Below are 9,812 nucleotides of genomic sequence, written 5' to 3'. Positions count from 1 at the left end.
CACAACCGGCCCCCCAAGATCATAATGACCAACCCAACAGAATGCCAAACGATGCACCACCACAAGGCATTATCAATGTAATTCATGGAGTTTTTGAACCTGAGCGCGTATGCGAGCTTAGAGGTTCGATCAAGAAGGCTGAACACTTTAGGGAAGTATTAAGTGCCCAACCCGCCATCAAGAAGGGGAGGACAGAGGCAACAAACGTCATGTCCTTTTCGGATAAGGACTTGGAACGAATTTACTGCCCCCATAATGATGCCCTGGTTGTCACTCTCCGAGTCAAGGATTTTGACGTCAAGCGGATTCTGATTGACCAGGGTAGTTCATGTGAGATCATGTATTACGACACATTCAAACAACTAAAGCTGCAAGACAAAGACTTGGCACCTGCAGTTTCTCCCCTGATTGGATTCAACTCCATGCCAGAGTGGCCTGTCGGCAAAATAATTCTTCCAGTCAGAGCAGGAAGTGTATCAAAACAGGTGGAGTTCTGGGTATTGAAGGTCCCCTCCACCTACAACATCATCCTGGGCAGAACATGGCTGCATGCCATGCGTTCGGTAGCGTCATCATACCATCAGGTAATGCGGTTCCCCAATGACGCCGGTATAATTGAAGAAGTCTATGGCGATCAGATCATGTCAAAACAGTGCTTCGCCACAGCAAATGGAAGCCGAGCTTCCAAAGGATACGTTCATTCGGTGGAAGAACCAGAGAGTAATGAACTATTCGCGGACGTCGGCAAAGAGGCTGATCAGAAAGCGGTGGAAGACTTGGTGGAGGTAAAAATAGATGAGAAGAACCCGGATAAGTTCTTCTTGCTTGGCTCATCATTGTCCAGCGCTGAGAGATTAGAGGTCTTGGAATTCTTGACCTCTAATATCGAAGTGTTTGCCTGGACACCTTACGACATGCCAGGCATTGATCCAAACTTCATCAGTCACCAACTCAATGTCCACCCATCCGCCAGACCAGTCATTCAACGCACACGCAGATCGGCACTCCACCACGCCGAAATAGTGGCAGAAGAGGTAGGCAACCTGTTGGAGGCAGGAGCGATAAGGGAAGTGCACTACCCAAAATGGATCTCCAACACCGTCGTAGTGCCAAAAAAGAATGGTAAATGGCGTGTCTGCGTCGACTACAAAACAGTCAACAAAGCGTGCCCAAAAGATAGCTTCCCTCTACCAAGGATAGATCAACTGGTGGACTTAACGGCAGGACATAACCGACTTAGCTTTTTGGATGCATACAGAGGCTACCACCAGATCGTCATGCATGAACCAGACCAGGAGGTCACATCCTTCACAACACCAAGGGGGTTATATTGCTACAAGGTCATGCCCTTTGGCCTAAAGAACGCAGGGGCGACATTCCAAAGGATGGTCACCAAGATGTTTGAACCATTGTTAGGCAGAACAATGGAGGCGTACATCGACGACATGGTGGTCAAAAGCAAGGATGAGAACGACCATCTGAAAGACCTAGGCGAGATGTTCCAGATCCTGAAGAAACACAAGCTACGCCTCAATGCGTCCAAATGCGCATTCGGAGTTGGATCTGGCAAATTCTTGGGCTTCCTGGTGACCAACCGAGGTATAGAAGCCGACCCCTCTCAGATCAAAGCAATCCAGGAGTTGGAGAGACCAAACTCAGTCAAAGAAGTGCAGCATCTCACTGGTATGGCGGCTGCACTCAACCGGTTCATAAGCAGATCGTCGGACAGACTACGACCGTTCTTCCAAGCTTTAAAGGCCAAGTTTGAGTGGGATGAAGAATGCGACCGAGCTCTGGAAAGCTTGAAGGAATACATGTCTTCCCCACCACTACTTGTTACTCCAGTACCTGGTGAAGAACTCTTTTTATACCTAGCAGTCTCTCAACACGCAGTCAGCGCAGTGTTGGTTCGTGCAGAAGGAATACAACACTTGCCCATCTTTTATGTCAGCAAGACATTGTTGGGAGCCGAAACAAGGTACTTACCATTGGAGAAACTAGCATTAGCATTAATGATGGCATCCAGAAAATTGGCGCACTACTTTCATGCCCACACCATAGTCGTCCTCACGGCCTTTCCACTAAAAGCTCTGTTTGAAAGGGCGAACTTTAGTGGGCGAATTTTGAAGTGGGCGGTGGAGTTGGGACAATTCGACATCAAATTCCAACCCAAGACAGCAATAAAAGCCCAATCTTTAGCGGACTTCGTCGCAGAATTTACTCCTGGAAGTCATCATATCTGCCCAGTCGACTTGACTGACACAACCGAACTAGGGACGGAAGTTGACGCCGAAATAGCGCAACTCCTAGTGGAAGGTAGTCCAACCGAACTAGGGACGGAAGTTGACGCCGGAATAGCGCAACCCCTAGTGGAAGGTAGTCCATCAAGCACAAAGGCAAACCACACCAAGGACCACAAGGAAGAGACGAACAAAGGCTCACCAGCAGTTCAAACAGAGGACGAAGGGCAGACAGCCAATATGGACTTTGAAGAAAACACCATCCTTGACCCCACGGCATCGTCTGACCCTTCCACCTGCTGGAAACTATTCGTTGGAGAGATGTGGAAGCTCTTTGTGGATGGAGCATCCAACCGACATGGTGCAGGGCTTGGCATAGTCCTCATCTCTCCAGACGGCCTGGTTATAGAGCAAGCAATCAACCTTGGCTTCCCAGCATCCAACAATGAAGCGGAGTATGAGGCGCTTCTCGCGGGACTCAAATCGGCACACTTCATGAAAGCAACCGAACTAATGGTATATAGTGACTCTCTGCTGGTGGTAAACCAAATTTCTGGCGAATACGAAGCAAAGGATGACAGAATGGCCAAGTACCAAGAGCTAGTCAGAACGGAGATCAAGAAGTTTGATGTGGTAAGGATAGAACAAATTGGCAGGGAGGAAAACAGCCGAGCGGACGAGCTAGCAGGCCTTGCCTCAATGGCAGATACATCGATCCCTCATCCATTACTCGTCGACTTCTTACCAAAACCAAGCATAGAAGACCCCGAAGCAGAAGAAGTGTATTGCGCAGAATTAGGGCCCTCTTGGATGGATCCCATCATCTTGTTCCTAAAAGACGGCATCCTACCAGAAGAGAAAAAAGAAGCCAACAGAATAAGGGCGAAGTCGCAGCGGTTTTGGCTATCTCCATCTTTGGCATTATATAAGAAGTCGTTCTCTGGGCCTTACCTCAAGTGCGTTTATCCCAGCAAAGTAGAAGCATTCCTGTTCGAAATACATGAAGGGGTATGTGGAAGTCATCAAGGGGGAAGGTCGCTCGCTTACAGGGCTATTTCACAAGGATATTGGTGGCCATATATGCAAGCAGACTCAGAGAAATACGTGAAGAAGTGTGAAAAATGCCAGAAATTCGCGCACCAAATACATCAACCAGCAAGAGAACTCCTACCTTTAACTAGCCCATGGCCTTTCGCAATGTGGGGCTTAGACATAGTAGGACCACTTCCAACAGCACCCGGAGGCAGAAAATTCTTTCTCGCAGCAACAGACTACTTCACAAAATGGGTGGAAGCAGAAGCATTGGCATCAATCAAAGAAAAAGATGTGAAGAAGTTTGTTTGGCAAAATATTATCACTCGGTTTGGCATACCAAAAGCACTGATCTCAGACAATGGAACTCAGTTCGACGGCAGAATCTTCAGAAGCTTTTGTGAAGAATACAAGATAGAGTTCTACAATTCCACACCGGCTTATCCTCAAGCAAATGGGCAAGCTGAAGCATCAAATAAAGTCGTCTTGGATGGACTAAAGAAAAGGCTAGAGAAAGCAAAAGGCAAGTGGGCGGATGAACTTCCTCACGTCTTATGGGCTTACCGCACCACACCTCGGCGATCAACTGGAGAAACACCATTTTCCTTAGCCTATGGCATGGAAGCAGTGATCCCACTAGAAGTTGGCCTCCCCACAATTCGAAGCGAAAATTTTGATCCAGACTTAAATGGAGAAGCCATAGCCTTAGAACTCAACCTTGCAGAAGAAAGAAGAGAAAGAGCGTTGGTCCACATCGCCTCATACCAACGAGAGTTAATCAGAAAATACAACAAAAAGGTTCATCCAAGACAATTCAAAATTGGCGATTGGGTACTGCGCAAAGTAATGGGAAACACCTTGGTCCCAGGAGACGGCAAGTTAGGCCCAAATTGGGAAGGTCCTTATAAGGTGGTCGGGTTAGCCGGCAAAGGGGAATACCACCTAGAAGACAAGGATGGCAAGGCAATCCCTAGGCCATGGAATACGGCCAATCTCAAGATATTTTACTTTTAGCTTTTCTTTTAAAAAAATTATATAATTTTCTCTTCCTTCAATAAAATGAGATTCTTTTTAGCACAGATTACTCTTTGTAAAAATTAGCTTTCAAGACTTAAGTATATTGCAAGCATTCCATTCTAAGTTAACCGGAAAAACTACCTTAGAGGTTGGCTGGATTAAACCAACACCCTTCCTAAGCCCAGGATAAGGATCCAGGCTGCAGGACATTTGGTCGGAATAACCAAAAACTAGAAGTTAGCTGGAAAAACTAACTTCAATAGTTGGCTGGAATAAACCAACTCTTGTTACTCTTCAGCCGAAGTAAGTGTAAGGCTGAAGAGTGGTTGGCTGGAATAAACCAACTCTTGTTACTCTTCAGCCGAAGTAAGTGTAAGGCTGAAGAGTGGTTGGCTGGAATAAACCAACTCTTGTTACTCTTCAGCCGAAGTAAGTGTAAGGCTGAAGAGTGGTTGGCTGGAATAAACCAACTCTTGTTACTCTTCGGCCGAAGTAAGTGCAAGGCTGAAGAGTGGTTGGCTGGAATAAACCAACACTTGTTACTCTTCAGCCGAAGTAAGTGTAAGGCTGAAGAGTGGTTGGCTGGAATAAACCAACTCTTGTTACTCTTCAGCCGAAGTAAGTGCAAGGCTGAAGAGTGGTTGGCTGGAATAAACCAACTCTTGTTACTCTTCAGCCGAAGTAAGTGTATGGCTGAAGAGTGGTTGGCTGGAATAAACCAACTCTTGTTACTCTTCAGCCAAAGTAAGTGTATGGCTGAAGAGTGGTTGGCTGGAATAAACCAACACTTTGCACTCCTTAGCCGAAGTAAGTGCATGACTAAGGAGTGGTTGGCTGGAATAAACCAACTCTTGTTACTCTTCAGCCGAAGTAAGTGTAAGGCTGAAGAGTGGTTGGCTGGATTAAACCAACACTTAATACTCCTCGGCCGAAGTAATTATGTCGGCTAAGGAGTGGTTGGCTGGTAAGTATAGTTTAACCAACCAAAAACCAAAATAACACTTGGGAGTAATAGAAGACATTACAAATGCAAGCATACACACAATAACCGGAATAAGAGAAGTCATTACAAGGGGGCTTAGTTCGGTTACAAAGAAAAACAGAATACAAAGTCAAGCGAAAAGATCTTCAATCTCGGCATCAAAGGCAGCATCAGTGACAGCTGGAAGACCGGTCTCCGGTGGCAGGACTCCTTCAGTCACAATAGTGGCATCGACCGGAGCCACAGTTTCATTTGGCTGTTCAATAGTCAGATCTTCCACTCTGGACTCCGGCCGATCTATCTGATCCACGTTTTCAACCGGAGTATCCTCAGAAGCAGAATCTTCGTCAGTATCTGAACCTTCAAGGAATTGCTGCTGCATGGCATCCGCATACCCCGCAAGGGACTTCGGTATAAAGTACTCTGGAGGGTTGAAGACCTCGGTCTGTTGATCATGACCGAGCTTCTCCACAGCCGCCCTCCAGCCGCACTTGAAGAAAAGCTCCTTGGCGGCATCGCATTGCTTGACGTAGGCCTCCTCTGCCTCCTTGAAACCTCGCTTGTACCCCCCCTTGTCGACCGCCTCCATGTTCTTTTTCAGTTCGCTTATTTCGGCGTCCTTTCTCTTCTCAAGCTTCAACAACTCCCGCAAATACTTGTCCTTCATAACAATGGCAGCTTTCTGCTTCTCCGCTTCCGCCGAATTAACTAGATCGGCAAGACGGCCGTTCTCCACTTCTAGCTCGGCCATTCTCTTTTCGGCTTGTAGTAGTTCGGCCGACTTTGCTTCGGCTTCCGCCATCGCCTGCCTTGTGGTTTTGCGGAGTTCTTGGACTTTCCTATAAGTGACATTGTTCTTTTGCAAGGCCTGGCAAAACAAAAATCTCATCTCAGCCGAAGTAAAAGTTAGAAAAATTTAGACAGGAAAAAACAGACAGAGCTACTTACCAAGATCATGGACTTGGAAGCAGACCGAATTGATTTCATTTCGGTGTTCAGTTGCTTCAAGTGGTGCTCCATGTCCTTGGGGAGGCACACACTTTTGGCCAGATTAAAGGCCAGTTGGTGGTCCTTTTCAGCCACGACCGAGTCAGTGGCTTTGATGTTTCGGTCATTGAAGATCAAAGGCGGAGCCCACTTCGGAGATCGAGCTCGGTCAGTTTGCTCTGGTTGGGAGGCAGGATGAGGACTTTGGGGGGCGGATTCGACTTCATCAACAAGTTGTTGTTCGGCGGACGTAGATCGGGCGCGTTTTGAAGGGCGAGATGAAGAAGGCCGTTGTGAAGGAAGGGCCACGACGGCGGGCTGCACCTCAGTAGTTGGTGTTACTTCGGCCCTGGTTGTTGCGGTCAGGAGGGCCCTAACTCTGCTTTTCTTTGCCATTTCTTCTTCAGCTGATAGTGGGACAAGTCTTATCTCGGGCAAAGTTGGGTCCGGCTCCGGTGCTTCTTCAAGAAGGAAGTCAGTCACCCTTGCTTTTCGGCGACCGCTGTAGCGATAGGTCAGCTCAAAATTTAGAAGCTTGGCCCAATCTCTTTCTTTAATCCGAAATGCGGCTCGCAAGACTCCGAGGTTGGGATAGCTATACAAGGAATGGAGATGGGCGAAATCTGCAAAAAAGAGAAGTGTTAGTTCGGCCAATAGACTAAACAACCGAGATAACACACAAAGCAGAAGACCGAAGTAAAATTACCAGGCTCTCCCATTTTCCAATTTATAGGTCGGCCAGGAATTTGGGCTTGAAAATCCTCAAAGTTCCCAGAGACCCAAAAGAAATCATCATCATTAAGGTCTTTGTCTGGTGTATGCTTAATTATCTTCTCTCGGCGGCGGCGGATCCTAAGGTAATAGACCCACCCAGCATTCTTCGAGCCGATGGAATACTGATGGAATATTTCGGCTAGGCCAAGGTTTAAACCGGTCTGGTGGTTTAGGGCGGCTATTCCCATTATGATACGGTATGTATTGGTGGACAGTTGGGTGGGGCATAACCTAGTCTGTCTAAGAAATTCGCAGATTAGCGGCTGGACAGGAAACCGTAGTCCGGTTTCTATTATGGATTGAAGGGTAAAAGGGACGAAGCCTTCATTATCCCAGGGAGTAGCATCTTTTTCGGCCAACGTCAGATGGACGTCGTCAGGAATTTGGTAATCGTCCCTAAATTCGGCCATGCCACCAGGGGTCTCAACTAGATATCTATACTTACCCATCTGGTGAATAAATTACGAATAAATTATTTCGGTACAAAAATTTGGCTCAGTAGCTCGGTTGAGCACACGCAGGAGTGCCTGGGCAACCTAAGTCTGCAAGGTAGAAAACAAAGGGGTTAAGCACAGATCGTAGGACCGCGCTACAAATTATAAGCAAGATATACAAATCCTACTTCGGCTTAGTGGGCTGGTTCTACCTCGGCTCATCAGAAGGTTTCTTAGCTCGGTTTTGATCAAGTTTAGACCGGTTTAACGTCTAGGGGCAGCTTTCTGGGTTCGGTCTAAAAAATTAAGAAAGCTGGTTTAGCCCCATGGCCTAAATCGGTTGCAGGATGAGGAAAGTTACTTCGGTTGAGCCCCTAGGGGCGGCTTTCTGAGTTCGGTTTAAGAACTAAGAAAGCCGGCTTGGCCCCAAGATCTTAGCTCGGTTATAGACCGAAGTACCTAGTTCGGTAAGTGCAAGCTTGTTCGGTGATCTTATCTTGGGTAGAGTGGGTCAGAAGAAACTACTGACATTCCTACAAGTTCTAGTCCGGTTATTTCCTAAATCTATATACATAACACAAACGGTATCCTAGTTCGGTTGCTATGTGATTTTGGATCCAAGATTGGTTTCTCTACATAACAGTTCATACACGTACAAGTTCTCTGATTTTTTCATGAAAGCACAGAAGCAAAAACAAGAAATACACAAGCATGCTTCACCATAGTAGAGAAAACAGCAACGAAGAAAGCAAAAAAACAAGTTTTCTTAGAACTTACCAGGAGGAAACAAAGGCAAAGAAGGAAGAATGGTAGCAAAACCACAGCTTTTTCAAGAACAATGGAAGAACAGTTAGAGCACACAGAGAGAAGACGAAGGATTTGAAGAATGTAAGTGAATGATTCAAAAGAAGAATGGTTCTTTTGTGAAAAAGGAGAGAGAAAGAAGCGGCAAAAAGGGGCGGGAACTGTACGAAATTTTTGTAGGGCGGCGTGACAGTTGGCCACAGCTTATCAGAGTTTGCCACGTGTCACTGGAATGGGAAGCGTTACAGTCGCTGTGATTGAAGAGACGTTTTGACCGGATATAGTGATACCCGAGGTAAACTTAGCTCGGCTGGAAAGGCTAAAGGATTTTTAGCTCGGCTGAAAAAGCGTAACAAACTCTAGCTCGGCCAGAAGGCTGGTAATCCCAATCATGTTGCACAGATGGAATTAAGGGGCAATTGAGAGGGTAATTTTTGGGAAAAATTGGGCCGAGCCGCGAGTTGGGCATTGAGGCCCAAAACGCGAAGGACTAAGTAAGAAGGCCGCAATAGATACTCCGGCCCAGAAGGGCAAAGTTACTCCGGCCTTGTTAAGATAAAGTTACTTCGGCTCAAGGAGGTGAAATTACTCCGGCTCAAGAAGAAATATTTACTTCGGCCCAAGGAAGAGTAAAACTACTCCGGTCTTTAGGCAACTTACGGTTAGGCCGGTCTCAGAGTTAGTCCGGTCGTGACTTACAGTGGTTAGGACGGTCAGAACTTGTTACTTGGAAGTTTGATCTAAGTACGTCAAGGGTGAACAGAACAGCCAAAGTAAGGAGTTAGGGGGGAAGACCGAGCTAAGGATAGTTCGGCCCTCTGTGGCTCGGTATAGCCAATTTTACTTCGGTCAAATGGAAGTTCGGCCATAAAGAAAACCATCCCACTTGGTTTAAGCAGTGGGGAAGGGTGTAAAAGGATAAGCATTATCCTTAGGAGAATGAATCCTAGGAGGACTCTGCATGGAGAAATACAAGTCCTATTAGGATTGTGCCATATGAAACCTATAAAAGCTCACAAGCATCACCTTAGAGGAGGTAATTGAACACAATCTTTCTGAGAACTTAGAGTTTTGTCTATTTGTCAAGTTTTCTGACTTAGGCATCGGAGAGGTTTCCGGCACACACCCGCCGGCTAGCTCACGTTTGTGTTTTCAGGTGACAAAGCGACGTCGTACGGAGGAGCGTGGACTTGGTCAACAGGATTATACGAGGAGAATTATTTCCTCCCCGTACAAATATCTATACCAGTGAGATCAGAAATGCTCAGATCAGAAATGCTCAGAAATGCAGCAGCCTAAACATAGAGGGAGAAGTGCAGAAATGCTCCATCGTGGAAGGTGCATTTTTCTCACAGAAACGCTCAGATCTGCTCTCCAAAAATGCTCTTCGTCGCCGATCTCTCTTTAGACTCCTCCGTCGCAGCTTAGATCTGGAAGGTGCATCTCTCTCAACAGAGAGTAAAAGGAGAAGAACAAGTGTGTGTGTGTGTGCGCGTGAGAGAAAGAGAGAGAGAGAGAGAGAGAAAGTTGAGATAGATAAGT

Source organism: Camellia sinensis, chromosome 9 (assembly GCF_055761805.1).
Source record: "Camellia sinensis isolate YWXY chromosome 9, ASM5576180v1, whole genome shotgun sequence".
Taxonomy (NCBI): Eukaryota; Viridiplantae; Streptophyta; class Magnoliopsida; order Ericales; family Theaceae; genus Camellia; species Camellia sinensis.
Note: the sequence above shows the minus strand (reverse complement) of the source record.